A 25,440-nucleotide genomic window follows, 5' to 3' on the forward strand; every position below is an offset into this window, starting at 1 on the left:
TACTCATTTCCCTCTCTTTGCATTTTTATTATAACTGAAAATTAATGGAAAGAATTAAAATGGATATGGAAAGAGAATTAAAATATATCAATATTAAGTAGGCTAAATATTTAATATTTGATTACATAATGTGATCATTAATCATTTATTCATTTATTCTACAAACATTTACTGAGGGATTATTAAGGGCCAAGCACTGGGTTGAGGACTTTCTGTAGGATTAAAAAATGAATAAGTTAAAGTTACTGTTTATTAAAGTTTTAGCAGAAAAAGTTTTAGTGTTGGGATTGAGCATTTACATTTTTTCACTTGTATTGATAACTGCTCTTGTTTCTCATACTATATACCTTTATCTATCTATATATGATCTATTTAAATGTTCAGAAAATTAATGTTATAACTATTTAATTAATTTGTCTGGATTAATGGGTATTATAACATTTCTAGGCTTCACTTTATTTCATTTTTGTAAGTACTGTTTTATTGATAGAAATCTCTTAATATTCTTTCTTGGTCTATTAGAACTAGAATGATTTCAGAGATCAAATTCAAATTTTCCACATTAATGGGTAAGAAAGTTGAAGACTAAAAGTCAGAATTAAACCCAGTTCCTAGACTCCTTGTTCATTCTTTTCTTTTTTCATTCATTCTTTCATTCATTCATGCATTGATTCATTCACTCAACATATATACATAAAAATCTACTATGTGTAGGTACTAAGATACCTTTTCTTCAGTGCCCTCCTGCCTATTTACTAGCACTGAAAACATCAAGGAAATGGTCTCCATTATTTCAAAATCTAAGAGTAAATCATGAACACTAAACCTCACTTCTGATGACTAGATGTAAGGACAGAAATTGAGCTGCATTTAAGATGATATACCATTACCATGATTCACTTAGAGAAATAACATTGTGACCTAGATATCCAGAGTCCTTTAGCCCTCTAAGCTTGATAAAGTTTGAGATGCCCTTTATTTTAATATATAAATAATATTTCTAAAAATCCTATCACAAGTACTGTGGAAATACCAGCAAGATCAAGTGATTTTGAGAATTTCACAGAGGACTTTTTTCTTTACTCCTTTACACAATCTGAATTCCTAGTGCCAGTCTCTTGATTTTGGTCTACTATGTTACTTCCTGTGGGCCTCCTCTTTCAGTTCTTCTCAGTTTAACCATTCCTTAATACATTACTAGAAAAATATCCTCTTTTAAAATATTTTACTGAAGGTTTATAGGAAATGAAGGGAAATTATACTCTAGCACTGCAGAGAGACAGTGTGTAACTGAGTACTGGTCATTATAAACTTATCTAATTGTCCTCCACATAAGGAATTTCTCAGTGGATACTAATGCTCATAAGTGTCATTCTGTATCCATCTTAATTATGTGCACCTCATCTCTTTCAAAGTGATTTTCCTATTTCTCCATTTCTTTAACCAACATTCTTCCTCTTGCTAGTTAAGAATTTCTATTAATTTATTTTGAAGATTATTTCAGTTTAATTAATCTAATATAATTAATTTAGTCTCAGTATCCACTCTGGTCATAATTCTAGGTCTATCTGTGCAAATTTACAAAGGTTGCTTATTAAGCTTTCTCAAAAATAAAATAATAAAATAAAATAAAATAAAATAAAATAAAATTAAATTAAATTAAATTAAATTAAATTAAATTAAAAACAACTGACCAATCTATCTGAGGTCCAAACTCTTGCAAATTAATAATGCAAACAAGTAGAATCTTCCAGAACTTAGAAGAGGTCAGGCTCTCACTTTTTTCACTATACTAATAAATAACTGGTGTTCAGATGATTCAGAGAATTAATCACAGTTCTTGATGTCAACGTGATAACACTCTAGCTGTTCACGTCCCTTCATTTGTGTACCTTTTTCTTATCAATCATTAACCTCATATACAAGTAGCTCCTTGCTCCTTGATGTTCGACATGATTCCTCTCATGTTACTATAATAGCATCTATAGGACACCCTACACTATATTGCCCAAGAGATTGTCTTGATTTCTGGTTCAAGGCAGTAGGCTACACACATCAATATACCCTCCCCAATTTATTGAAATAACAAAAAAATTAAAATGCCATAAGAACATTGGAAAATAATAAAAGGGTACAATCAATAGACCAGTAATTTTCAAGAATTTTTGTAAAGTAGAAGACGGAATAGAAGGACAAGGTTTAGCGTGGTACATGCTGAAGCTGGGTAAGCAGACAACATAGATCATTCAAACCTTGCAGACCATGGAAAGGAACTCAGATTTCATTTCAAGTACAATGAAAAGTCATTGAAGAATTTTAATTAGGGGAGTGACATGATCTGATTTACATTGTTAAAACACACTCAGATAGATTCTGGGGAAATTGCATTCTGAACTCAAGCCCAGGACACTCACATTCCCAATTTCTTATCAACTATATCTCTGAATGGCAGGAAACAGGGTAAGTAGCTTGACAGAGCTGGAACAATGTGTACTCATTCAAGGTCTTTGCCAATATATTTGGAGGAGAAAACATGTAGAACATGTTATCCTGGGGGTGGGGGAAAGGGCACTGGAATTCAGGATATTCCAGGATGCAGAAGGTCTACAAGGAAAGTCACACAGATGGACTAAGATAATTCTTATGTCAAGACTGGGAATGCATTAAGACTTTTACCTGGAGAAAACACAGATGAAAAAGCCTCCTACTAGTGTTGTAACAGAAACATGACAGTTGCTAAATTACATACCATTCGCTCACAGGATGGCAATTCATGTACCTTCTATTACTCTTAGATTTCCTATCACATGAATACTCCAGGAAACCCGACCTAGCTGCTAGGGGTGAATGAAGACATGAGTAGGTAAAGAAAAATATTGGTACTTTCACAGGAATGAAGAAAAACTATTTATTTATTTATTTAGGATTTTATTTATTTATTCATGAGAGACACAGAAAGAGAGAAAGAGAGAAAGAGAGAGACAGAGACACAGGCAGAGGGAGAAGCAGGCTCCATGCAGGGAGCCCAAAATGGGACTCAATCCTGGGTCTCCAGGATCACGCCCTGAGCTAAAGGCGGCGCTAAACTGCTGAGCCACCCAGGCTGCCTGAAGAAAAATCTTTAATATAGATGCCCCTATGAACTAGAATTGCAAGACAGATACATAACAATGTTCACTAACTTCAACCAGAAGAATAATATCATTTTAAATATAATAAATTATAACATATAAATGACTACTTGTTTTCAAATTAAAAATAAATATTGGTAGATGAACTGAAAAAAGATAATTACAATTGAGAATGGTATCAATGATATGGAAGACTAAGAGGAAAATTACTTAAAAACCAAATGAAAATTTTATGGAAACAGCTAAAAGGGAAAAGATTCATAGAGGATCTAAACTGAAGTGAAAGGAGAAAGTGGAAACAACACAGACAAAAATTCTTTGCTTTTAGCATTGTTTTTATCCTGCAGATTGAAAGAGTTCACCAAACCCTAGGCAGAGTAAATGGAAAAAAAGACACATATCTTGATAATATTTCTGAATTTCACTAAAAGAGAAAAATGTAGAAATTTCCTATCAGAACAATTGAATTGAAAACAAAGGAAGAAAGATCAGATTGACATTGGACTTCTTATCTACAATACTGGAGACAAAGAAATACTGGAATAACATACATTAAGACAATAGGAGAGTTGTCTGAAAATTTTATATTTAGCAAAGATATCAGGGTATAAAAAATGACATTTAAGTAAAAAAAAACAAAAACAAAAAACTCCACTATAACCAAATAAAGAATGAATTACAAACCAGACTCCCAGATAATGGTAGGAAACTATATGGTAAGCAATAAACTTTCAATAAATATAGTTTAGTGAACATAATTAATAATATTGTGACTGAAATAGTAACATAATAAACATGGATTTTTGGAAGAGCAGGAATGTATTATGATAGAAAATCAACAGTACTCTAGAATTAAAGTTCTAATCTATCCAAATAAGGAGTTTGGCAGTGGGTACAGGAAAATTAACAGCATTCTAAGAGAATTATTTTGACAAGGGTTGGAAAAGTAGGGCAGTGAGTAAAAAGAGTGTTGTAACAACAGAGTCAGTATCTCATTTGATATAATACAATAAATATATATTTTCATTGAGTGTTAAGAATGTGAAGGACAAGGAGAAATATTAGGACTTCTAAACTAACAACAGTAAAAAAGGGAATAAATGATCTAGGGGAAAAAAAAGAAAAAACAGAAGCAACAAAATAAAATAAATGATAAAAATACGTTAATGTTGAAAGAATAAAAAATAAACATATAACTTGTTCCTCTAAATATGAGTGGATAAGTGCCACCTCTTAAAGAAAGAAGTTGTCAGCTTTGTGATTATTTTTTATGACACGTAATTGAAACAAAGGGATTTTTAAGAAGGTGAAAAATAGATACCAGGGATATACTAAGAAAAGGAAAGCAGTCATCTCTATACTGAGAAAAGGAAAGCAATCATCTCTATAAGAGATTCATTTGGGATCCAAAGACATAAACAGGTTGCAAGTGAAAAAAAAAAAATGGGAGAAAAAAAACCCCTTACTGCTATACACACTCTTTAATATTAATAAAAAAAGATAAAAATAAAGGAACACAATCCTCATCTTAGTAAATTTTAAAAATTTGAAAAATAGTAGAAAAATGGAATTAGAAAAATAGGATTAGAAAAATATACGTTGAGATTAATAAAATATTAAGAAGTACAAAGCAAGTTATCTGGAAAGACCAATAAAATAGTTAAATCCCTTACTGAACCTTACTGAAGGCAAAATTAGGAGAGCAAAATACATGATTTAAATATGTTTAGAAACATAATTAGAGATACATATAAAATTAGAGATATAATAAAAGATTTTTTTTTTAAATTTTTATTTACTTAGATAGTCACACAGAGAGAGAGAGAGGCAGAGACACAGGCAGAGGGAGAAGCAGGCTCCATGCACCGGGAGCCCGACATGGGATTCGATCCTGGGTCCGCAGGATCGCGCCCTGGGCCAAAGTCAGGCGCCAAACCGCTGTGCCACCCAGGGATCCCTAATTAAAGATTTTTAAGAAGAAAATGGAAACTTTAGGAAATAAATTTGAAATATTGGAGGAAATGATATTTTTCCAGCAAAATTTTAGTTAATAAAATCTAACAAGGGGTGCAAAGCTTGAGTAGATCAATGATCATGAAATACACTGAAAACTGTATTTAATATCAATAATTTTAAAAAGGCATCACACTCTCTTGATATGCTGTGTAAACCTCTCTGTGCTTAGGTTTTCTCATCTGTAAAATGTAAATAATAATGTCTACCTCAGTGAGTTTCTGTGATGATTAAGTTAACATACATAAAGTGCTTAGAACAGTGCAATATATTAAATTTCATATAAATGTTAGCTATTCTTATATTGAAGAAGATACAATCCTAATGCTATTTAAATGATAGAGGCCATAAAAAATAAAGATGGAGAATTCCTCATTGAAAAAAATTCTTAAATTTGATTATGATAAGATAGAAAACTCTAGACCAATTTTCCTTATAAATAAAGCTATATTAAGTATAATATTAGCAAACTGAATTTAGCATTTTAAAAATAATCATTATTAGAAAATATTATTTATTCTAGAAAACTAGAATGAGTTTATATCCATAAGTGTAATTAATCTCATTAATGAATTAAAGGAGGAAATCTTTATGAATGTGAAAATGCTTAAAGTAATTTTATTAAATTTAGCTGTCATTCCTAGAAACCAAAATAGAAAGAAACTAATAAAATATAAAAAAGAATGACTTCACAGCAACAGAAAACACTCATTTTAAATAGTCAAAGTCTATATTCTAAAAGTAGGAACAAGGATTTCTCCTGTTACCATTATTTTTTTTTTTCCTGTTACCATTATTATAAGCCCACCCACAACATTATCTATGATCCTCCATTGTTTTATTTTTTTCATCAACACTTAAAACTGTATAATACCCTGCATATTTTATGTATTTTCCTGCTTTACTGTCTATGTGATATTGACTTCCAGAATGTAAATTCCAGGAGTAGACTTTCTGTCTGTTTTATTCTCTGCTATATCCTCTGAGCCTTAAACAATGGCTGGCACAAAAATTAAGTAAGTATAATTGAATAAAGCAGTAAGTAATTTATTCCATTTTATTTTTGAGGTAATAACTAATGCAATAAGATAAGAAAATTGGGTTAGAAAAAGTCAAAATTATTGTGATGACTGCATTTATCAAGAAAACCTAGGAACTCAAAATAAAAATTTAAAGAACTACTAGAACTAATGAGCTATTTGGCAGGAGTTGGCTTTTTATTCCAGAAATTTAAATTTGAAGGAATATTCAAATCTCCATAGTAGTATATAAAATTAATGTTGAGTCACTCTTTTAATAGTAACCTAAAAAAATATTATGGGCCCTTGCTTCTAAAATCCCTGGAGCTCCTTTAATTCACTTTTCTCAATTCTATAATCCAGTAATACATTTAATTATTTTTGCCTAAGTTAATGAAAGGCAGTTTTTGTCACTTGAGGTAACACATCCTACCTGGTACAACAAATAAAAGTTGACTTTTAGGTCTTTTTAAATTTAAAAACCAAAAATACAAATAGAACTTTGGCAAATCTGACCAAAAAATTACAGAGGAAGCACAACGAGAAATCACAGGAAATAAAACAGGAGCATCACAGTAAAAATAGCATCAATCTTAGTCCCATAATTGACTGAAATTCTTAGAGAAGCAGATGTTCTGGCTAATTTACTTTTCTTATTAATTGACAAATAAAAAAGAAGTTCTCAACATTTGAGAAAATTTTCATGAAATGTATTTCTTCATTTTGTTATTTTAATATGTGATGTAAAGAGCATAATACATAGTTTCTTTGGATTCCCAGCAGTATGTTTCAATTTTACCACATTCTGGCCAATATTGAATATTGGTATAGCACTATTCAATTTTTTAATTTACGTTTTTATATATTGCTCTTTCATGACCTTAGTAATTGAGGTATTAGTCTTTTTAAAAATTAGTTATTACAAATGCTTTATTAAAATCATTAACACTTATGGCAAACTTCCCATTATTCATTGTCTTTTAATTCTCTGATTTTTTAAAAACAAACAAGAGGGCTTTTTTTTTTTTTTTTTTTTTAAGATTATTGACTTATTTATTCATGAGAGACACAGAGAGGCAGAGACATAAGGAGGCTCCCTCTGGGGAGCCTGATTCAGGCCTCGATCCCAGGATCCCAGGATCATGACCTGAGCCAAACGCAGAGGCTCACAACTGAGCCACCTAGACATCCCAAAGAGTTTTTTTTAATACTTTCATGTAGTCAGATCTATATTCCTTTACAGTTTCTTTACTTTTATGCTTAAATGGTTCTGATTATCCAGATATCGTACCATATTTTATTCTATATATTTGCAATATCTTCTAAGTTTTACTTTTGATGCATATGAAATTTATTTTCACTTTTGGGGTGAAATAGCTCTAAACTGATTATTTTTAAATAGAAACATTTTATAGACTAATCCTTTCATTGCTGAATATAACATTATCTTTATTGCATATTAAACTAAATCCTCATAGCTAAAGAGTTTGTTCATGCATTGTCTGTTCTCTTTCACTGATTTGTCCACATATTTTTGCATCTGTAAGTACTAATTTTCTTAGTTTTTATTGTTCATTACTTTTCTAAATAAGATTAAGAATAGTTTTTATATGTCTTACTGTCAAAAGTGAATAAATCACTACTATATTTTGTTGGAATGGAATTAAAATTTCAGATTGGAGAAAAAGGGGTAGATTTTTACAATCTTTTTAATAAAATTTAATTTTTATAAAATTAACTTCAACATGTATTCATCACATCATATTCTAAGGTATAAGAAATTGAATAAGACATCTGGGTGGCGTGGTGCTTGAGCTGTTGGCTTCAGCTCAGGTCATGACCTCAGGGTCCTGAGATCCAGTCCTGCATTGGGCTCCCTGCAAGGGAGCCTGTTTCTCCCTCTGCCTGTGTCTCTGACTCTCTGTCTCTCTCTCTGTCTCTCATGAGTAAATAAATAAATCTTAAAAAAACAGAAATTGAATAAGACATAATCCCTAATTTTGAGAAAATTACAGTCAATAAAATTTGCTAAGTGTTCAGAAAGAAGTATCTTTTGGTGTAATGAGAATACAAGGAACTGATGCATGGGCCAAATGGATCTTGGGAAGCTTCTGGAACAGATGATGCTTGAGAGGACCAATTTATTAAGTATAAATGTTACCCAACTAAATGTTGGGGATTAAGTAGAACACAGTCAATCTAAAACAGAATAATTTTAGATGAGTTAAATCACTGAACTAATCATAGTACTTGAAAATAAGATTGACTTCATGTTTTCTAGTATGAAAGTAAAACATAAAATGTACCTAATCAATCTAGTGCCCTTTTTGATTTAAATGCCAGAAAATGTGGCATGGAATTTAAACACCATGTATCCATACAAACATACATACTTTTCTTCTTTCCTCCTTCCTTTTGTGACAATGAAGAACATATTAAAAAGAATATAATTTCACCTTTTGGGATATAATAATTTCAGAAAATATAAATAAGTATGAGGTAAAAATAAAAATCACCAAAGCTCACTATGGGACAGTCCCAGATTGTGATAACTTCACATTAGGTCCAGAGGTGTCTTAGAGACCATAGGCCACCAATGGAGGATAGGAAACTGACTTATTAAATACCAGCCTGACTACGTTTATAGATATGCCTAAAATAATACTTAAAACCTGTCAAACTTTAAACCCAGCATGCTTATCCTTGGACCTGACCATCATACTTCTACAGAGCATAACTCTTGAGAGGTTATTGATCTTGGTTATTCTAGTTGACTAAATTTAAAAGATTCCCTTTTGGAAATGCAGATGACAGTTGGTTTACTGATGGCAATCGTATCATGGAAAAGGGAATAATAAAAGCTGGGTATGCTATAGTATTCACTTGTGTTTTGCAATCACCAAAGCCTTAAATTGAATATTTATACTGACTCCAAATATGTCTTCCTAGTTTTACATGCCTATGGAGCAATTTGGAAGGAAAGCAGATTATTATCAAGTCATAACTCCCCAATTTAATTTAGGCCTGAAATTATGACTCTTCCTTACGCTGTACCCTACCTAAAGAGGTAGGTATAATTCATCTCAAAGGACATCCAAAGGATATGACCTTAGAATCTAAAGGAAACAATTCAGTAGACTGTACAGCCAAGCCGACAGTAAAAAAAAATAAACAAACAGTAAGTCTTTTACCAGTCTTAATTCCAATCAAGTCCATAAATCCAGTCTACTCAGACCAAGAAATTCATGTAGCCCAGGAATGAGGATATTAAAAATAATGCACAAGATTGGCTTGTTAACAAGGAGGGAAAAATCTTTATAACCAAAGTAACCAATGGAAGGTAATACAGAATTTATACAGGCTACTGATTTGGGTAAAAAGACCACAGAGGTGACAAAAACTTTGCTAACAGAAACTGTCCCTAGATTTGGACTCCCTTGGTCCTTACAAAGTGACCATGGACTGTCTTTTATTATACAAATTAAAAAATGGGCCTTCTAAAACTGAATAGCCTGTGATATCTTAACTACAGTTAAAGGAGGCCCCAAATTAGATGACTGTCTCCTAATGGAATCCAAGGGTTATGTGGCTCTAACTTGTGTCCATGGCTTCTTCCAAGCTGGATAGGCTGCTGTACTCTGGGTTTTGCCTGAATGCACAGATGCATTATTAAAATCAATACTAACCCAGCCAACCTTCTAAATTTAAAATGATGGTGGACATGTTCTGTGTCTTATTGGTATGACCATCTAACGTCCATTTTTGTTCCCTCTTTGTGACTGGATGATGTTGTTTGGCACATGGAAGCTCTCAATAATTACATGGTCCTAAATGACACTCAGCATTTCTCTACTAAATACTGAAGTAACACCAATGAGTAAGGAAGTTTTACAAAATAGAATGGTGTTAGATGTTTTGACTGCTGTACAAGGTGGAACTTGTGGTATCATAAAAACAGAATGCTGTATATACATTCCAGATTACCACAAAAGTATTTCTGGATTTTTAACTGACTTGGATGCTCAAAGTGGTGCTTCAAATGATCCCTCCCTTCCCTTTAAGGATTGACTAAATTCCTGGACTAGAAGAGGATTTTTTTTCAAGCATCAAAGGACTCTTATTTGGGCTTGTTTTTTCTTTTTGTTATACTTATAATGGTTTACTATTTTCTCCCTTCTCTCTCCACTTGGTGTCAAGACTCCTTCACTGTCATAACTTCAAGCCAACAGATGATCTTTTCCACTTGGGGAGATCCACACATGCAGTCTCTCTTGGACTCAGCTGCCTCTACTTTCTTAATATATATTCTGTATATATTATGCTTTGTGTAATGCCTCCAAGTGACCAATATTGACCCATAGGTAGGGACATTTCTATGCCCCAATTCGGCAAGAAGTTACAGAAGATGAGACCTTCCATCCTCAGCAACCTTAAAGATTTAAGAGTTAAAACTGCTCAGGGGGAATGACGTGGGAAACAAAGGCAGAAGAAAAATTATTAAATTTCCTTACTACATACAGCCCATTGACAAGTCCTTGAAACAGGACATTCTTCTAGGGACTCAAATGCCTTGACGTTAATACTTTGCTAAGGGCAAAAGGCAATCTTAGCCTGTCCGCCAGGTTCCTGTAGGTCTACTTTAACATATAAAAATTCCTTTGGAAACTTCCTTTACCCTCCCACCCCAAGATCCATGTTGGGAATCATCTCCCAGGCATATGACCCACCGATATACATCTGAAGGGCCTCATGACTAAGGTTTTATTAGACAGTCATAAACGACCTTTTCCCAATAATAGCTAGCCCCTCTCAAGATCCCGAAAACCTTGCTTCCAAAATACCTAGGAGGCTTACACTAACCCCCTCCCAACTTGAAAGTATACAATGAGCCACTCACCGCGACCCCATTGCATCCCTTTCTGCCCAGGGGTCCTGTCCCTATGCTTGAATAAAACCACTTTTTTGCACCAAAGATGTCTCAAGAATTCTTTCTTGGCCATTGGCTTCAAACTCTAATCTTTCCTACATCATTGTATATTCAAATCACTTAATAAGAATTAGTTTGCTAGGTCTAAGGCCACAAATACCTTTCCAGTAATTCGACTTCCCACATAACCCTGATACAGGGAGAAAATTTGCTAGTCAAATAGAGAAAAAATATCTGGTGTTCTTAGCAATTAAATTACTACTATAAATTATTAGTCACTGTAGAGAATATTGGATTGTTACTAATTTTGGTAAAATGACAAATCAAGGTTCCTACCCTGTAAATATGAGGGGTCAGAAGCTGGATTATGCTCATGACCACCTTATGTGGCCTCTTAGCGACTAGATCCTGGGCATGAAATATGTAAAACAGTTTTATAACAGCAGTAATGATGGAGAAAAACTCTCTAAAGGCCTGATATACAAGAGAAGTCATTTAAGATTTCTTTCAAAGTCAACATGACTGTACATAAACTTTGTTCAAACCAAAAGCCTGATTTATGGCCCTCCGTGCATGCATTATATGTACATCTGCTTTGTGAATCAGTAGCCTAAAGGAAACCCATCTCGTCCTTGAGATAATCAATCAATGCTCCTACTCACTGAATTCGTTAGGATAAAACTTGTGATTTCTGCCTATATGCTAATCTATAATCCTTTGAGCTTTTACAAGATGTAAAAAAAGCATATAACTCTGTAGAAACTGTTCATTGTTCAGATCACTTTCTTCCCCGTGAAGAGTATGTTTCCTGGTCAGTTGCCCTAACTTGGGCTTGAATAAAGCACTCTTTCTTACTTTTAGCTCAAAGATTTGTTGAATTGGTGTCAACAGTAACAACAACAGAAAAGCATTTTACTTACATTTTCCTCAGTTAACTAACATATTTTTGGTCAAGTTTGTCAGACTCTGTGACAACAAGGCCTGAGGGAAACTTGGAAGACTTTAGGATATGTCAGACATGGACAAACAGTTAAGTACATGACATTAAAGGTTAGCCTTTGGTTTCCCATAGCGAATAGGAACTGAAAATATAGTAAAGTAAAATCTCCTCTAATGTCTCTAATTTAAGCTATCTCCCAGTTTTGTTTTGTTTTTTTCCCTACCAGGAATAAATAGGTTCATTGGATTTCATCTACTGAGAGTTTCATCTAGGAGTTGTCAAGGCAATAAAAAACAGAAGTGGAGGAAGAAATAGGAGATGGAGTCTAGAAACTATTGAGTAGTCATAAGGAATAGAGAAAATATGGTCACTAGCAAAATATGCAATGAGCATTTATTGTACAGATACTAGCTTTCTCTCTTTTGCACATATAGAGTCATGCATACTTCAATTCACATTTAAGTAAAAAAAAGCTATGTATTTTAGAAATGGCATTATAAAGTTTGGAGAATAATAATAGTTATACAAAATCTATTACAGTGTCAGTTGACTTCAAAAAAGAAAACTAAAATACAATAAATATATAGTAGTATCTGACTTGAGTCTAGGAAAAAATAAGACAATGCATTTATTAACCTTTGGACACATGACAGGTGGAGAGGAATTGGTCATGATAATTAGCAGAAGAATAATTTATTCTACATGGAATAAGCTCAGTTAGAGGTAACAAGCGCTGCATTATGCATCATAGTTGAATATTACTGCTGTGGTTTCCAGATTTTATAGAATAAATACATAAAAGACATACATAGTCAAGAAAATTTTTGGAAAAATAATGAAGAAAATGTAAGGGAAAGACAGGGAAAGCCACAATGGAAGGTAAGAGGAGAGAGAGAGAAAAAAAAAAAAACATTTTTCAGCCTACCTAAAAATTGTCACTTGGGACTTCATTGAACCGGCACATCATTTTCCAATTTGCATGAAAAACAATTTGATCTTAAGTTTCCATTTAGGTGATTAAAAACAAATTTGTAAATGTTAAGTAAGTAATGACTTTTTGCAAAGGAGGTATGTTTGAAAGGTAGGCTAATGTCTATAACAGTATAAAAAGGGGAACTAAAGAATTAAGCTCTTCTTTTCAATTCTTTAATGAAGAATTTTAGCTTAAGTAAGACCCTATACTTAGGTTTCTTTCTTATTCTGATATCTAATATAATATTAATAGCCAACTGAATTCTCCACTTTTCAGACCTCTGCTTAATGTGACCTTTAAAAACTCCTTTCTCCCTTTTCTTCATTTGAATCTTTGTCTTCCAAATCCTTTGCTCATTACAAAATGGTAAGATCCTGTCCCCTGCGATGACTTCATTATTTTTTACCTCATAGCTCATTTGAACCTTCTCAGTATAAGAAAGTGTTAACTAAATATCGATTCTACCTGTATAGTACATGTGAAATTCAAATATACATCTGACATTTAAACACCATGATTTGCACAAGGATGCTAATGGACTGGATGAAGACAGGGCCGAGTGGAAATAGAATGCCACATTGTTACTACAGCAATTTTTCAGCCATCTTTTCATTAGTAAAAATAATGCCTCATGCTTCCTAATTTATAAACACATTTTCATGTATTATTTCAATTTAACTTTCCATTTCTGTGATTTAGATAGACATTTTTTCAGGTGAATGAAACTTGGAGAGAGGTTGAGTGACGTCAACTTTACAAAGAGATAGTAAAAGAATCCAGCACTGAACTAAGATCTGCTGAGCTGAGCTGATCAGTAAATCATAAACTATTCTTGGGTTTAATCTTCAATTTAAGCAAAGATTGGATGTTTATTTTGAAGATCACATGAAAGGAGCATGCAAAAACTTAGGCGAGGAAATTAAAAAGACCAAATGTCATTGACCAAATGACAGCTGTGGCAGAAACAATGTTATGTGGTTATCAAACTTTATTTCCTTTCCACCCTGGGCACCCAGAGTGTGCAGAGTGTGCAAGCCTCCTCTCTTCCAGTACATGAGACCATGTATGACTAAGTTCTGGCCAATGCAATATGAAAAATTTGGAAATGATATATACTGCTTCTGTGTGTGGTCCCTAAGAATGCATCCATTTGTTTCTCTGATTATTCTTTTGTACTTCTGCTTGACAGATGCAATAGATTCACCCAAGATCTTCAATACCTAGGAATAGTGGCACCTGTAGGTGAAAGAAGCCTGATTCTCTGGGTGACTTTATGGAGCAGCAGCCTCGCTGTCTTCCTGTATCAATTATGGACTCAGCAAGAAATAGCCCGTGACTCTGTTAAACCACTGAAATTTGGCACTTGTTTCTTATAGTAGTTACTCTACTCTGTACTCTATTCCTACAGCTGAGGAATATTTTGTTCTGACCTGAGTTGAAGTTCTCTCATCTGCTGTCTTCCTGTACTTTGTGTCTGCTGTGGCATTACTCCAATAGAGTGACTTGAAGAGACTAGTAGTGTCTTACCACATAGATAGCAACCCTGCTCCTCTCTTCAGTGCAGCTAGGTCTTACAGTGTAAATGAAAGTAATTTAGAGTAAATTTAAATTTAAAAACCATATAATTCATAGTACAGGCTTCACTGTATTTGTAACTTTTCAAACATCATCTTGTATAATTTTTATAGCAGCACTGTGAACTGGATATTATTATCCTAATTTATGGATGAGAACTCTAAGGCACAGAGACATTAAGTAATTTGTCCAATCTGTCACAATATAGATTGTACAGACCTAGCATTTAAATTCAACTCTGAAAGGCCCCAAAGCTCCTTGAAATGGATTGTAGCAAGGTCCATCCTTCTCTTAATACTTCCTCGAGGCACTACCACCCCCACCAATGAGGAAGAAGAGCCTCGATATCACATCATAACTTTACCTTCCTTCTGAGTTTATGATGTGACTCCCTTCAGGAAGCATAACAGAGGACAGTTGGCTGTACAGAAAAGAGAATATAGTAGCTCCCCTTGATACCTGGGGCATCTGGTACTGCCGGAACACTTAAAAGACCAGTATATCCTTAATCTATTCAATTGTTTAGAAGTAGAAAAATTATTTCTCTCAGATTTTTGCATCAGTTCTAGTGGATGTTCCAGCATGATAAAATTGCCCTGAGAGCAGTCAATCATGATCTCTTCCTCATCCTGGACATTTCCCACAACTGAACAACATATGGTTAATTCAGTGTCAGAATGCTGAAGGAATTTTTTCTCGTCCAGTATTCATGTATTCGGCTGGCTGACAAAACACTTTATTGAGTTTGCAGAGTACAATTATAGTTAACATTCCACAACAAATATATTATATATAAAAACATGATTTCCATTGAAATTCAGAAAATATACATTGCTAAAATTAAAGTGGACCAACTGTCTAGCTTTTCCATTTTTAAGTCTAATTGAATCTCAAAATTATGTTTTCCATAGAAAAATCCCCAAGTAAGGTAATATTGCAAAAGATGCAGTTGTTAATTGAGCAGATTTCAAATAAAAAATTACCAAAGAGAAACCAGATTTCCAAAATTAATGATGTCCATTTACTACCTATTGCTAATTTTAAGTATTTCTATTTTGTCTTCATTTATTGATTTTTCTAAGATTCTTAACAAAAATAGAATATCTCATTTACCTATTTCTGGATATTATGAAAATGAGGCTTTATTGTATGTTCTGTAATATAAAATGAAATGTATTATTTTATTTTCATAAGGAAAAATAATGCCTTAGAGATATGGTAATATATAATATGGTAATATGTAATATAATAGCCTAAAACACTATTGATATACCAGGATCAAAACGACACAGTAGGTAAATTCTGTATCCTATCCTTCTGTTTCAGTTTCTTAGAGTTCAGAGTAAAAATATTTTTTAAGTATCCAGGATTCCATTGGAAAACAAGAAGGATATCCCTTTTTGGTCTAGAAACTGTGAGAAATTTTAAAAGATCCAATCAGATTGCATTCAATAGAAGAAAGCTCACCTGCAGCCAAGGACACATTATATTAGGACGTAATGGAAGAAATAAAAAACAAATAAACCAGAAACTTGTTAAGAAAAAATTAAATAGCAATATTAACATTAAACCAAATAGAATTTAAGGTAATCAGCATTAAAATGAAATGATATGAAATATAATATAGGAATTTTAGCAGTATAGACCAATAAAGGTTCTTTATGTACCAATCAGCATAGTTGAAAAATACATAAAGTAAAACTGATAAACACAAAAACTTAAAGAATCTGCAATCACAGTCAGAAACTTTAATAAATACCTTTAAAAACTTTTTATTTGCTGAATTGAGGATATAAAAATCAGTAAGGATAAGCAATCTGAAAAACAGTATGGAGTTTCCTCAAAATGTTAAAAATAGAACTACATTACAATCCAGCAATTGTGCTACTAGGTATTTATCCAAAGGATTAAAAAATAGTGATTGGAAGGGGCACATGTACCCTAATGTTTATAGCCACATTATCAACAATAGCCAAGCTATGGAAAGAGTGCAGATGTCCATTGATTGACAAATGGATGAAGAAGATGTGAAAGAATGAAATCTTGCCATTTGCAATGATATTGATGGAGCTAGAGTGTATTAAGCTAAGTGAAATAAGTCAAAGACAAATACCATATGATTCCATTCATATATGGAATTTAATAAACAAAACAGATGAATGTAGGGGAAAAAAAGAGAGAGGGAGGCAAACCATAGAAGATTCTTAACTACAGAGAACAAACAGGGTTGCTGGAGGGGAGGCGGGTGGGGGATGAGCTAGATGGGTGATAGGTATAAAGGAAGGCCCTTGTTGTGATGCAACTGATGAACCACTAAATTTTGCTCCTGAAACCAATATTACACTAGGTGTTAACTAACTGGAATCTATTTAAATTTTTTTTTAAGATTTATTTATTTGAGAGAGAGCAAGTGAGCAGGTGCCTGAGTGGGCATGCATGCAAGTGGGGGACAAAATCTTCAAGTAGACTCCCTGCTGGGTATGGAGCCCAATCTCACAACCCTGAGATCATGACCTGAGCTGAAACCAAGGCACTTAACTGACGAAGCCACCCAGATAGCCCTAACTCAAATTTAAATAAAAACTTGAAACATAAATAAAATCTAAAAAAAGCAAAACAAACAAAACAAAACAAAAACAATAAAGGGATGTCTGGGTAGCTCAGTGGCTCAGCGACTGGGTGGCTTTAAAGCGTCTGCCTTTGGCTCAGATCATGATCCTGGGGTCATGGTCCCACATCAGGCTCCCTGCATGGAGCCTGCTTCTCCCTCTGCCTGTGTCTCTGCCTTTCTCTCTGTGTCTCTCATGAATAAATCAATAAAATCTAAAAAGAACAACAAAACAAAAACAAAAACAACCCAAACTTGAAACAACAACAACAACAAAAAAAACAAAATTAAGAGTTTAAGCAAGGTATAATATATGTTAATTCTAGATTCACCACGAAGAAAATGAAGATTATAAAATATTTGTATAACATAATTAACAAACTCGATCTAGTAGATACACATAGAATTTTATAGATGTTTGTATTCAATAGAGGGTTTAAACACAAATGGGACACCAAAAGAAAAAAAAAAAAAACAAATGACTATGTACTAAACCACAAAACAAATCTAAAAAAGTCACCAGAAACTGGTATCATAGAAGCCATATTCATTGAAGATATAAGAAAATAAGAAATTAACACAAAAAATTAACTCACTTCCAAGCCCCCCCCCAAATCTACAAACCTATCAATTAAAGAAAATGCTTTTAAATAATTATTTACGAAAAATATAAATCTTTTTTTTTAAATCTTAAACTATTTTTAAAGAATAAAACCACTACTTATCAAAATGTATACTTTGTGTAGATGACAGAACTCAGAGAAAGATTTATGAATCTTAATTCAATATTAAAAACAATAAAGACTAAAGATATGTAACAAATATAGAACAAAAATAACATAAACTTAAAAAAAGAAGTCAGGAGAATTAAAACGTATAATAAAATAACAAATAGAAAAATACAAAAAATTCTAAAGTTGATCAACAGAAATAGCAAGATTTTTAGAGAGAAAAATACAAAACTAACTGGAAAATATGGTCATGAAAAAAAGGGAGAAACCCATTAGGAACTCAAATGGACAAAGTTACTGAATAAAGTTTAAAATATTGTAAGAAAATGTACAAAATTATATGCCATAAATTTTAAAACTACAAAAAAATGTATATATGTTTCAAGGAAAATGTGAATTCCCAGGTGTATTCAAGAATTAGAACGATTGAATTAAACCTTTAACCTTACAAGAAATTGCAAGCCCAGAAAATTTTTGCCTAGATAGTGAGCTCTGGCAAGAATTCAAAACTAAACTATCTCTCTTCTTCTGCAAAGATTTCCAAAGCAAAGAAAATAAGGTATAAAGCTCCTAACTCAATTTATTAACCTAGTGTGCTCAGTAGCTACCAAAAGTGAGCAATGCTAGCAAACACCACACACACACAGATACACACACACACACACACCATACACACATCTCACAACCTGCCATTATATTTATAAAATAGACACAAAACCATTTAAAATATTAACAAGTCAAATTAAGCAATATTTTTAAAAAGGCATGACTAGGTAGTGTTTCTTCAGGGTAAAGTATATTCCCATATTACAGTATCTATTAAATGTAATGATAGTAAAATGTTATTTTTTTATCTCAATGAGTAATGATAAACATTTAATAGAAATAAATATTCATTTATAATAAAAGCATTTAACAAAAACAGATCTAGAATAGAATATCTTTAAAGTACCAGATATTTAAGGGAACACCATATTCCAATGGTGAAACATTAAAAATATTTCAAATTACAGTTAATAGCAAGATGAAGATTCTCTCTATTGTTCCTATTCTGCAACATTATGTTGGAGGTCCTAGTTACTGGAATAATGAAAGTAAAGTGGTATCACTTAAAAAGGAAGAAATATCTCTGTCATTCATACACGATGCCAAATTCCAAGATAGTCCATTACTATTTGTACATGATCCCAAATTTCAAGATAATTAGCAAGCACAATTGGCAACAGCAAGTGGAATGGCTTGATACAAGATCAATAGGCAAAAATCAATAGCTTTCCCACAAACCAGAAGTAGGCAATTAGAAAATACAGCAGCGTGTAGTAAATACCATGCATAAAACTACAAAACTATAATATTCCAAAAAACAAACCTAAAGAAAAATGTGCATGACCTGAATAGAGAAGATTATGAAATTTTAGTTAATAAGCTATAAAAAAAGACTAGTAATACGTATGTTAATAAATGAGAACACAATATTAAAAAGGCATCTAAAAATCAGTAATATGAGTGAAATGCCCACCAAAATGTCAACAAGATTTTCATGGAATTTGAAAAACTGATTTTAAAATACATGTAATAGTTGAGAGCTCCACCCACATCTAGTGATATGATTGAGCCTAAATACCCAAATTGACCTCTGGAATTCATTGCTTAATTCTTAAAACCTAAAACAACTAAAAACAATGAAAATTGCTTAAATATCTATATATCCAAAGAGTTAGTAAGATTAAAGCATTTTACAACCACAAATATAAGAGAAGTTATGGCAAATCTGATTTTCCAAAGATGAGTATAGTAATTCCTTCCACCCCACAAATCTGCAACGTGACCTCAACATGCTGTGAGAATCCCAAGCCATACCATACCGTGAGGCTTTGTATAGGTTCTCCTATCAACAGCTCCAGCTACGTGCAATGCAGCTTTCAAAACTTCTGACCCAGGTACCAGATATTTGTGTCAAAGGGCTTAGACCATTCCAACTACTAGCCATTCAGATCCTTCCTTAGCAGTTCAGACTCCCAGGAGAGACCTCAGATACTTTGGAACAGACACTTCCTGTGGAGTCCTGTCCAAATTCCTGACCCACAGAATTTTTGCTCCTAATAAAATTATCATTTTATACCACTGGATTCGTGGTTGTGTAACAGTAACAGTTAATTGGAACAGCTGTATTTTAGCAAGTAGCAGGAATACTGAAAGTGCTTTTGCCCAGAAACTATATGTCAAAGGTAGAAACTTTTGGTGGTTCTCACACCCTTTAGGAGTCAGGACCCATCCAAGGTGGGAAATATGATAGGAAACTCTCAAACACTGAATTGGGAACCTCAGGGTAAGAAGGAGGCAAAGTTAAATATACTCATGCCTCTATCTTTAAAGAACTGTTGTTGCCATTTCAAAGCAGAGAAAAGAAAAAAAAAATCCCTGAGAAGTTGTACCTACAAGCTAGATTTTACATGTATGTGCAGACGAAAGTTGACATTCTTATGCTTCAATTCAATTTTTTTAAAGACCTTATTTATTTGAAAGAGAGCGAGAGAGAGAGAACACAAGTAGGGGAGAGAGACTGACAGAGAGGGAGAAGCATACTTCCCACTGAATAGGGAGCCTGATGTGGGGCTCCATCCCAGGATCCTGAGATCATGACCCAAGCTGAAGGCAGATGTTTAACTGACTGAGCCACCCAGGCACCCCTCAATTAGGTTTTAAATTATTCTATAGTCTTAACTGCCCTAACACGCTTACTGGGGTGATACAAATCCTCTCTGAAAGATTGCACCTTTCTCCTACAACCAAAAGGTTCTGATAATTTATTTTCAAGTACAATTGAGTACCTCAGAATTTCTGCTGTCTGTTATAAGTAAGCAATGGATATCAGAGCTAATTATCAGAGCTAATTTTCACATGAAACAAATAAATTCAACTGTATCTATCAAATACAAATACAATGGTGGACATTAGGCAGCATAGGACATTGATCCTCACTGAGATGAAAAATTTTGAGGCCAGGGCTCTGAATGCCCTAGTTTACTGCTTGGACAGTTTCTAGACTACAGTGTAGGGAGAGGAGACCCAGCCGGAGGCTGCTGGTACTCCTCAGTCAAGATGATGAGTTGGGTATCTGGTGAGGCCAAGGCAACTACAGTTCACAGGAAGGAATCTCAGACCACAGAAACCTGAAGAGAGTTCTGTATTGACATAGAAGTTCCCTCTTCAAATTTTAGCTGAGCACCTGTCAGTGAGTGTGTGACAAGAGACAACCTGAGTTTGAGAAAGAACTACTTGAAAGAGGCAGAGGGAACAATCTATGGGGCTAACACAGTCATTAACAGTTTATGTTCCACCAGGCAAAGTGGAAATGCATCATAATTCAAAGGGCATTGGTTGGAATAAACACAAATTTGGGGTTATTAGTGGAGAAAGATTAATAGACTAAAGTCTGCTCAGCTTCTGCAAAGAAAGCCTGAAAACGATTAAACTATTCCTAAGTAACTACTGTATTCAAGAAAACAGCTCAAGAATATTTCAGAAATACAAACATTTCTAGCATTCAACAAGGTAAAGTTCAAAATACTTGGCATTCAAATTAAAAAGTTGCCAGGCATTCAAAGAAATAGGAATATATGATTCATATGATGAAAACAAAAAATCAGTCAATAGTAACAGACCCAGAGGTGACACAGATGATAAAATAAGCATATAAGAATAATGAAATAGTTATAATTATCTTCTAAATGCTAGAGAAAGCAGAGGAAAAGAGGTATTTGTTAGGGAAAGGAATGAATGATACAGAAAAAGTTAGCAAATTGAACTTCTAGGTATAGCAAGAAATTCCTTAAATGAAAAATACACTGGATGAGATCAACAACAAAAAATATGAATGACTTGAAAATAATGCAATGGAGCAATACAAACTATCAAAAGTATATACAGAGAAAAAAATATGAACAGGTCAAGTAGTCTAATGTGTATGTGTTTGGAGTCCTTGGAGGAGAAGGAGGAGTAGGAGGATAGAAAAAATATTTGAAGCAATGACTGAAATTTTTCCAAATTTAACAAAAATCAAAACCACGTAGGTCCAAGATACTCAACAAACCCCAAACATAAGAAGCATGAAGAAATCTATATTATAATCCAATTGCTTAAAGGGGCTGATAAAGAGAAAATTTTAAATGCATCTGGAGAGAAAAGAATCATTAGTTATAGAAGAATGAATATAAAATGATAGCAGATAGCAGACTTCTTGTCGGAAATAACTGCAAGGCAGAAGAAAGTGGAGTAATATCCTTGAAATGCTGAAATGAAAACCACCAACCTGGACTTCTATACCCAGCAACAATGTCTTAAAAACTTAAGACAAGATAAAGGCTTATTCAGTCATACAAAAGGATTCACCACTACAGGCATCATAAGAAATGTTCAAGGAAGTCCTTCAAGCAGAAAGAAAATAATACCCAGTGAAACATGTATCCACGCAAAGAAGTAAACAGCACTACGAATTATAAATATGTAGGTAAAGATAAAATACCTTTTTCATATTTTAAGAATATTTCTAAAGGAAAATTATTAAAAGAAAAATAATAACATAGTACTGAGTTCATAACATACATAGAAATAAAGTACATGACAATAACAAAAAGCCTGAGAAGTGTATGTATATTGTTTTAAGTTTCTTTTACTATATGTAAAATAATATAATTTCCTATCAGCAGAAATCAAGGAGGCCATAAGAGCAGACCACCTGGGGCAATACACGTTATACAACCAGGTCTCCTTGGTCAGTTGCTGATATGCAGAAGAACTGAAATTATACAATTCATATGTCACAGCTCATACGTGCATACGCGTTTTGTTCTTGCTAAAACAGTAGTCACACCACACAAAACTAACTCAACTATTCTTATTTCACTTCTTTATATGTGTACATTCTACCAATATTCAACTGATATTGCCAGTGACTTTCATAACACACTTACCTTGTATTTTGTGTCATGCTGAACTCTCACATGTCACCATCTGCCAGAATTCTGGGCTCACGGGGCATCCTGAACTCTACATGCAATGGGACGCCAAGGAATGGTTGCAAAATGCATACCATGTGTATCTCCTCTGTTCATGCACATCCTCCATTATCCAATTAGACTCCCTTTACAAAAGAAAAGTTCAAAGATAAAATTACTAAGAATTTCTTGATGGCAACAGTAGAGCATTCAGCAAACACAGGGCCTTTCTGAGCATGGGGTCCTGTGGGCCCACATAGTTCTCATGCCATTACTCTGGCCTTGAGTGGTATATTCCGGAGCTCAGTAAAAATTAGGGGGAAGTGTTGGGTTTTAAAGGACTGCCTGGCCTAACACATAGTGGGACTGGCCTTATCCATCCTCTTCGTTCACTTCCTTCTCTCTTTGGCCCAAGTAGAGAAGATAGTGTTGTCACCCTCCTGGTTGTGGTCATATCATGTGACATGATGCCAAAGTATGAAGAAAGTTTCTGGTTCCCAATGTTTACCCAGGCCAATAGCCAGGGCTTCAACTGCACCTGGTCAGATAGTGTGAAAGGCCCTGGGGTTAACTTCAACATTGAAAATTATATAATTCATTACACCAATAGGAAAAGTGGAAAAACGTTATGATGATTTCAAAGGATGAAAACATATATTTGATAAAGCCAATATTCACTTGAAACCAAAAGAAAAATTCTTTGAAAGCTAGATGCAAAAGGGAACTCCCTGAACCTGGTAGAGAATACCAACAACAACAACAAAAATTCATAGCTAAGAAATACTTAATGATAAAACTGATGTGAAAATGTTAGGGTTCAGAGTGAATGGTCTAGAAAGAATTCAGTGCAAAGAGGTGTTTTTTTTTTTTTATTTAAGGTATGGGGGCATGATGAATGGGCAGAAGGAGCTGCTTTGGGGTTGGAAGGAGTGGCTGATTATATACTTCCAAGTTGGAAGGGTTTTAGGGATAGTGTAAGTCTCTATGGAATTTGGAAGCAAGGTTTCCAAGATCTTGAGGGGCTATCTGTTGTTAGGCAAAGCATTTACTACCGACTAATAAAATCTTAGCGATGAGACCCTTCAGTTGCATACCAGTGGGCCATATGTTTGAAGAGTGATTGCTAACATATATTTTGGAGGGTACAAATAAAGAAAGCTTCCAAAGGAATTTTTCATGTTAAATGAGACTTATTGGGTCCTGAAGGTCAGGCTAATGTTAAGCTAAAGTATTAGCATTGAGGCAGTTGACTTCCTCAAGGAAGGTCACTCTGCCTGTCTCAAGGACTTGTTGTAAGGAAATTTAATTTTTTTTCTTTTTCCTTTGTTCCCCACATCAAAAATGTGTAAAGCTTTCCCTTGGAGAATATGGGAAAGACAAAAAAGCCTGACAAAGAACTGATAAATATTGAAAAGAAAAAATGGTCATTATTTACAAAATGATCTTGTAAAAAATAAAATGATGTAGACAATTCAAAAAAAAAGTTTAGCAGAGTTTTAAGACAAAATAAAAATTCAAATATCAATGTGAACTTCTGCTTCATGCCATGATAGAATAGTTAGTGCCAGACTAGCCCTTCGACCTTAACAACTGGACAAAATATGTGAAACAATATTTTCCAGGCTTTGGGCAAGACTTAGCACATGACTGTGATTCCTTAAAGAAATGAACACTTGACATGAGCCCAGGTTCACTGCAGCTCTCTGTCTGAAGCCAATTTCCTGATCATAGCATAAGGAGCTAAAGAACAAGCAAAGCACATCAGTTTCACTGATTTGCAGAGGCAGATTTCAGCATTTGAGGCTGTCAAAACAGCTGGAATCTGCAGGATATTGGAGAGAAGACACATTAGGAAGGATCCCAAAATCTGTTTGGGGGTTTCCTATAGGTCCTTGGCCAAGGAATAGGCCGGACACATGCAATGAAAGACCTAGCAAGGCTTACCAAAGACCAGTGGCTATGAGATTAGGAGAATAAAGATATTAATGATTGATCAGAGCTGAGAGCCGAAATTCCAGCCCAAGTAGAATGAAGACACCTCAGAAATACTCCAGGAATAAAATGGAGACAGCAGAACAACCCCAACTTAAATGCAAGGGCCATGTTCTAAAGTAAGAACTGCTCTGGACCTATACCATCAGAGCTTAAAACCAAGCTTGGACAAAACAGAGGGGAAACAGAGTTCAGAATTTGAGAATAGCCAATGCAAAGGGTTTTGGGAATCATTTTGGAATTTCCATGAATCCACCTTCAAAGAGTATAAAACCAGGCCTGGACAAATGCAAGGTGATTGGATATAACTGAACTTGCTACTAGTAAAAAAACAAACAAACAAACAAACAACAAAATAAGAACAACAACAACAACAACAACAACAAAAAAACCACTTCTCAGAGGAATTTAACATACTGTAAGGCTCCTACAATGTATCATCTACAATGTTTAGTATACAATAAAAAGTTACCAGATATGCAAAGAAACAGGAAAATATGACCAACAGCAAAGAAAACAGCAGTCAATAAAAAC

At 33.8% G+C, this 25,440-nt stretch overlaps 1 long non-coding RNA gene across 6 annotated transcripts in view; it reads right to left on the minus strand.

Annotated features, from left to right (window-relative positions):
- LOC121499025 overlaps positions 1-19,896 on the minus strand; it is a 190,289-nt gene extending 170,393 nt beyond the window's left edge. For 5 of the 6 annotated variants that reach the window (XR_005989973.1, XR_005989971.1, XR_005989975.1 and 2 more), the window contains exon 1: positions 19,783-19,886. This is a non-coding gene — a long non-coding RNA (uncharacterized LOC121499025). Of the gene's footprint in view, positions 1-19,782 lie in introns of all 6 variants that reach the window. The other variant, XR_005989974.1, reaches the window with a different exon arrangement.
- Positions 19,897-25,440: the final 5,544 nt, after the last annotated feature.

This window comes from Vulpes lagopus, chromosome 9 (genome assembly GCF_018345385.1).
Source record: "Vulpes lagopus strain Blue_001 chromosome 9, ASM1834538v1, whole genome shotgun sequence".
NCBI lineage: Eukaryota > Metazoa > Chordata > Mammalia > Carnivora > Canidae > Vulpes > Vulpes lagopus.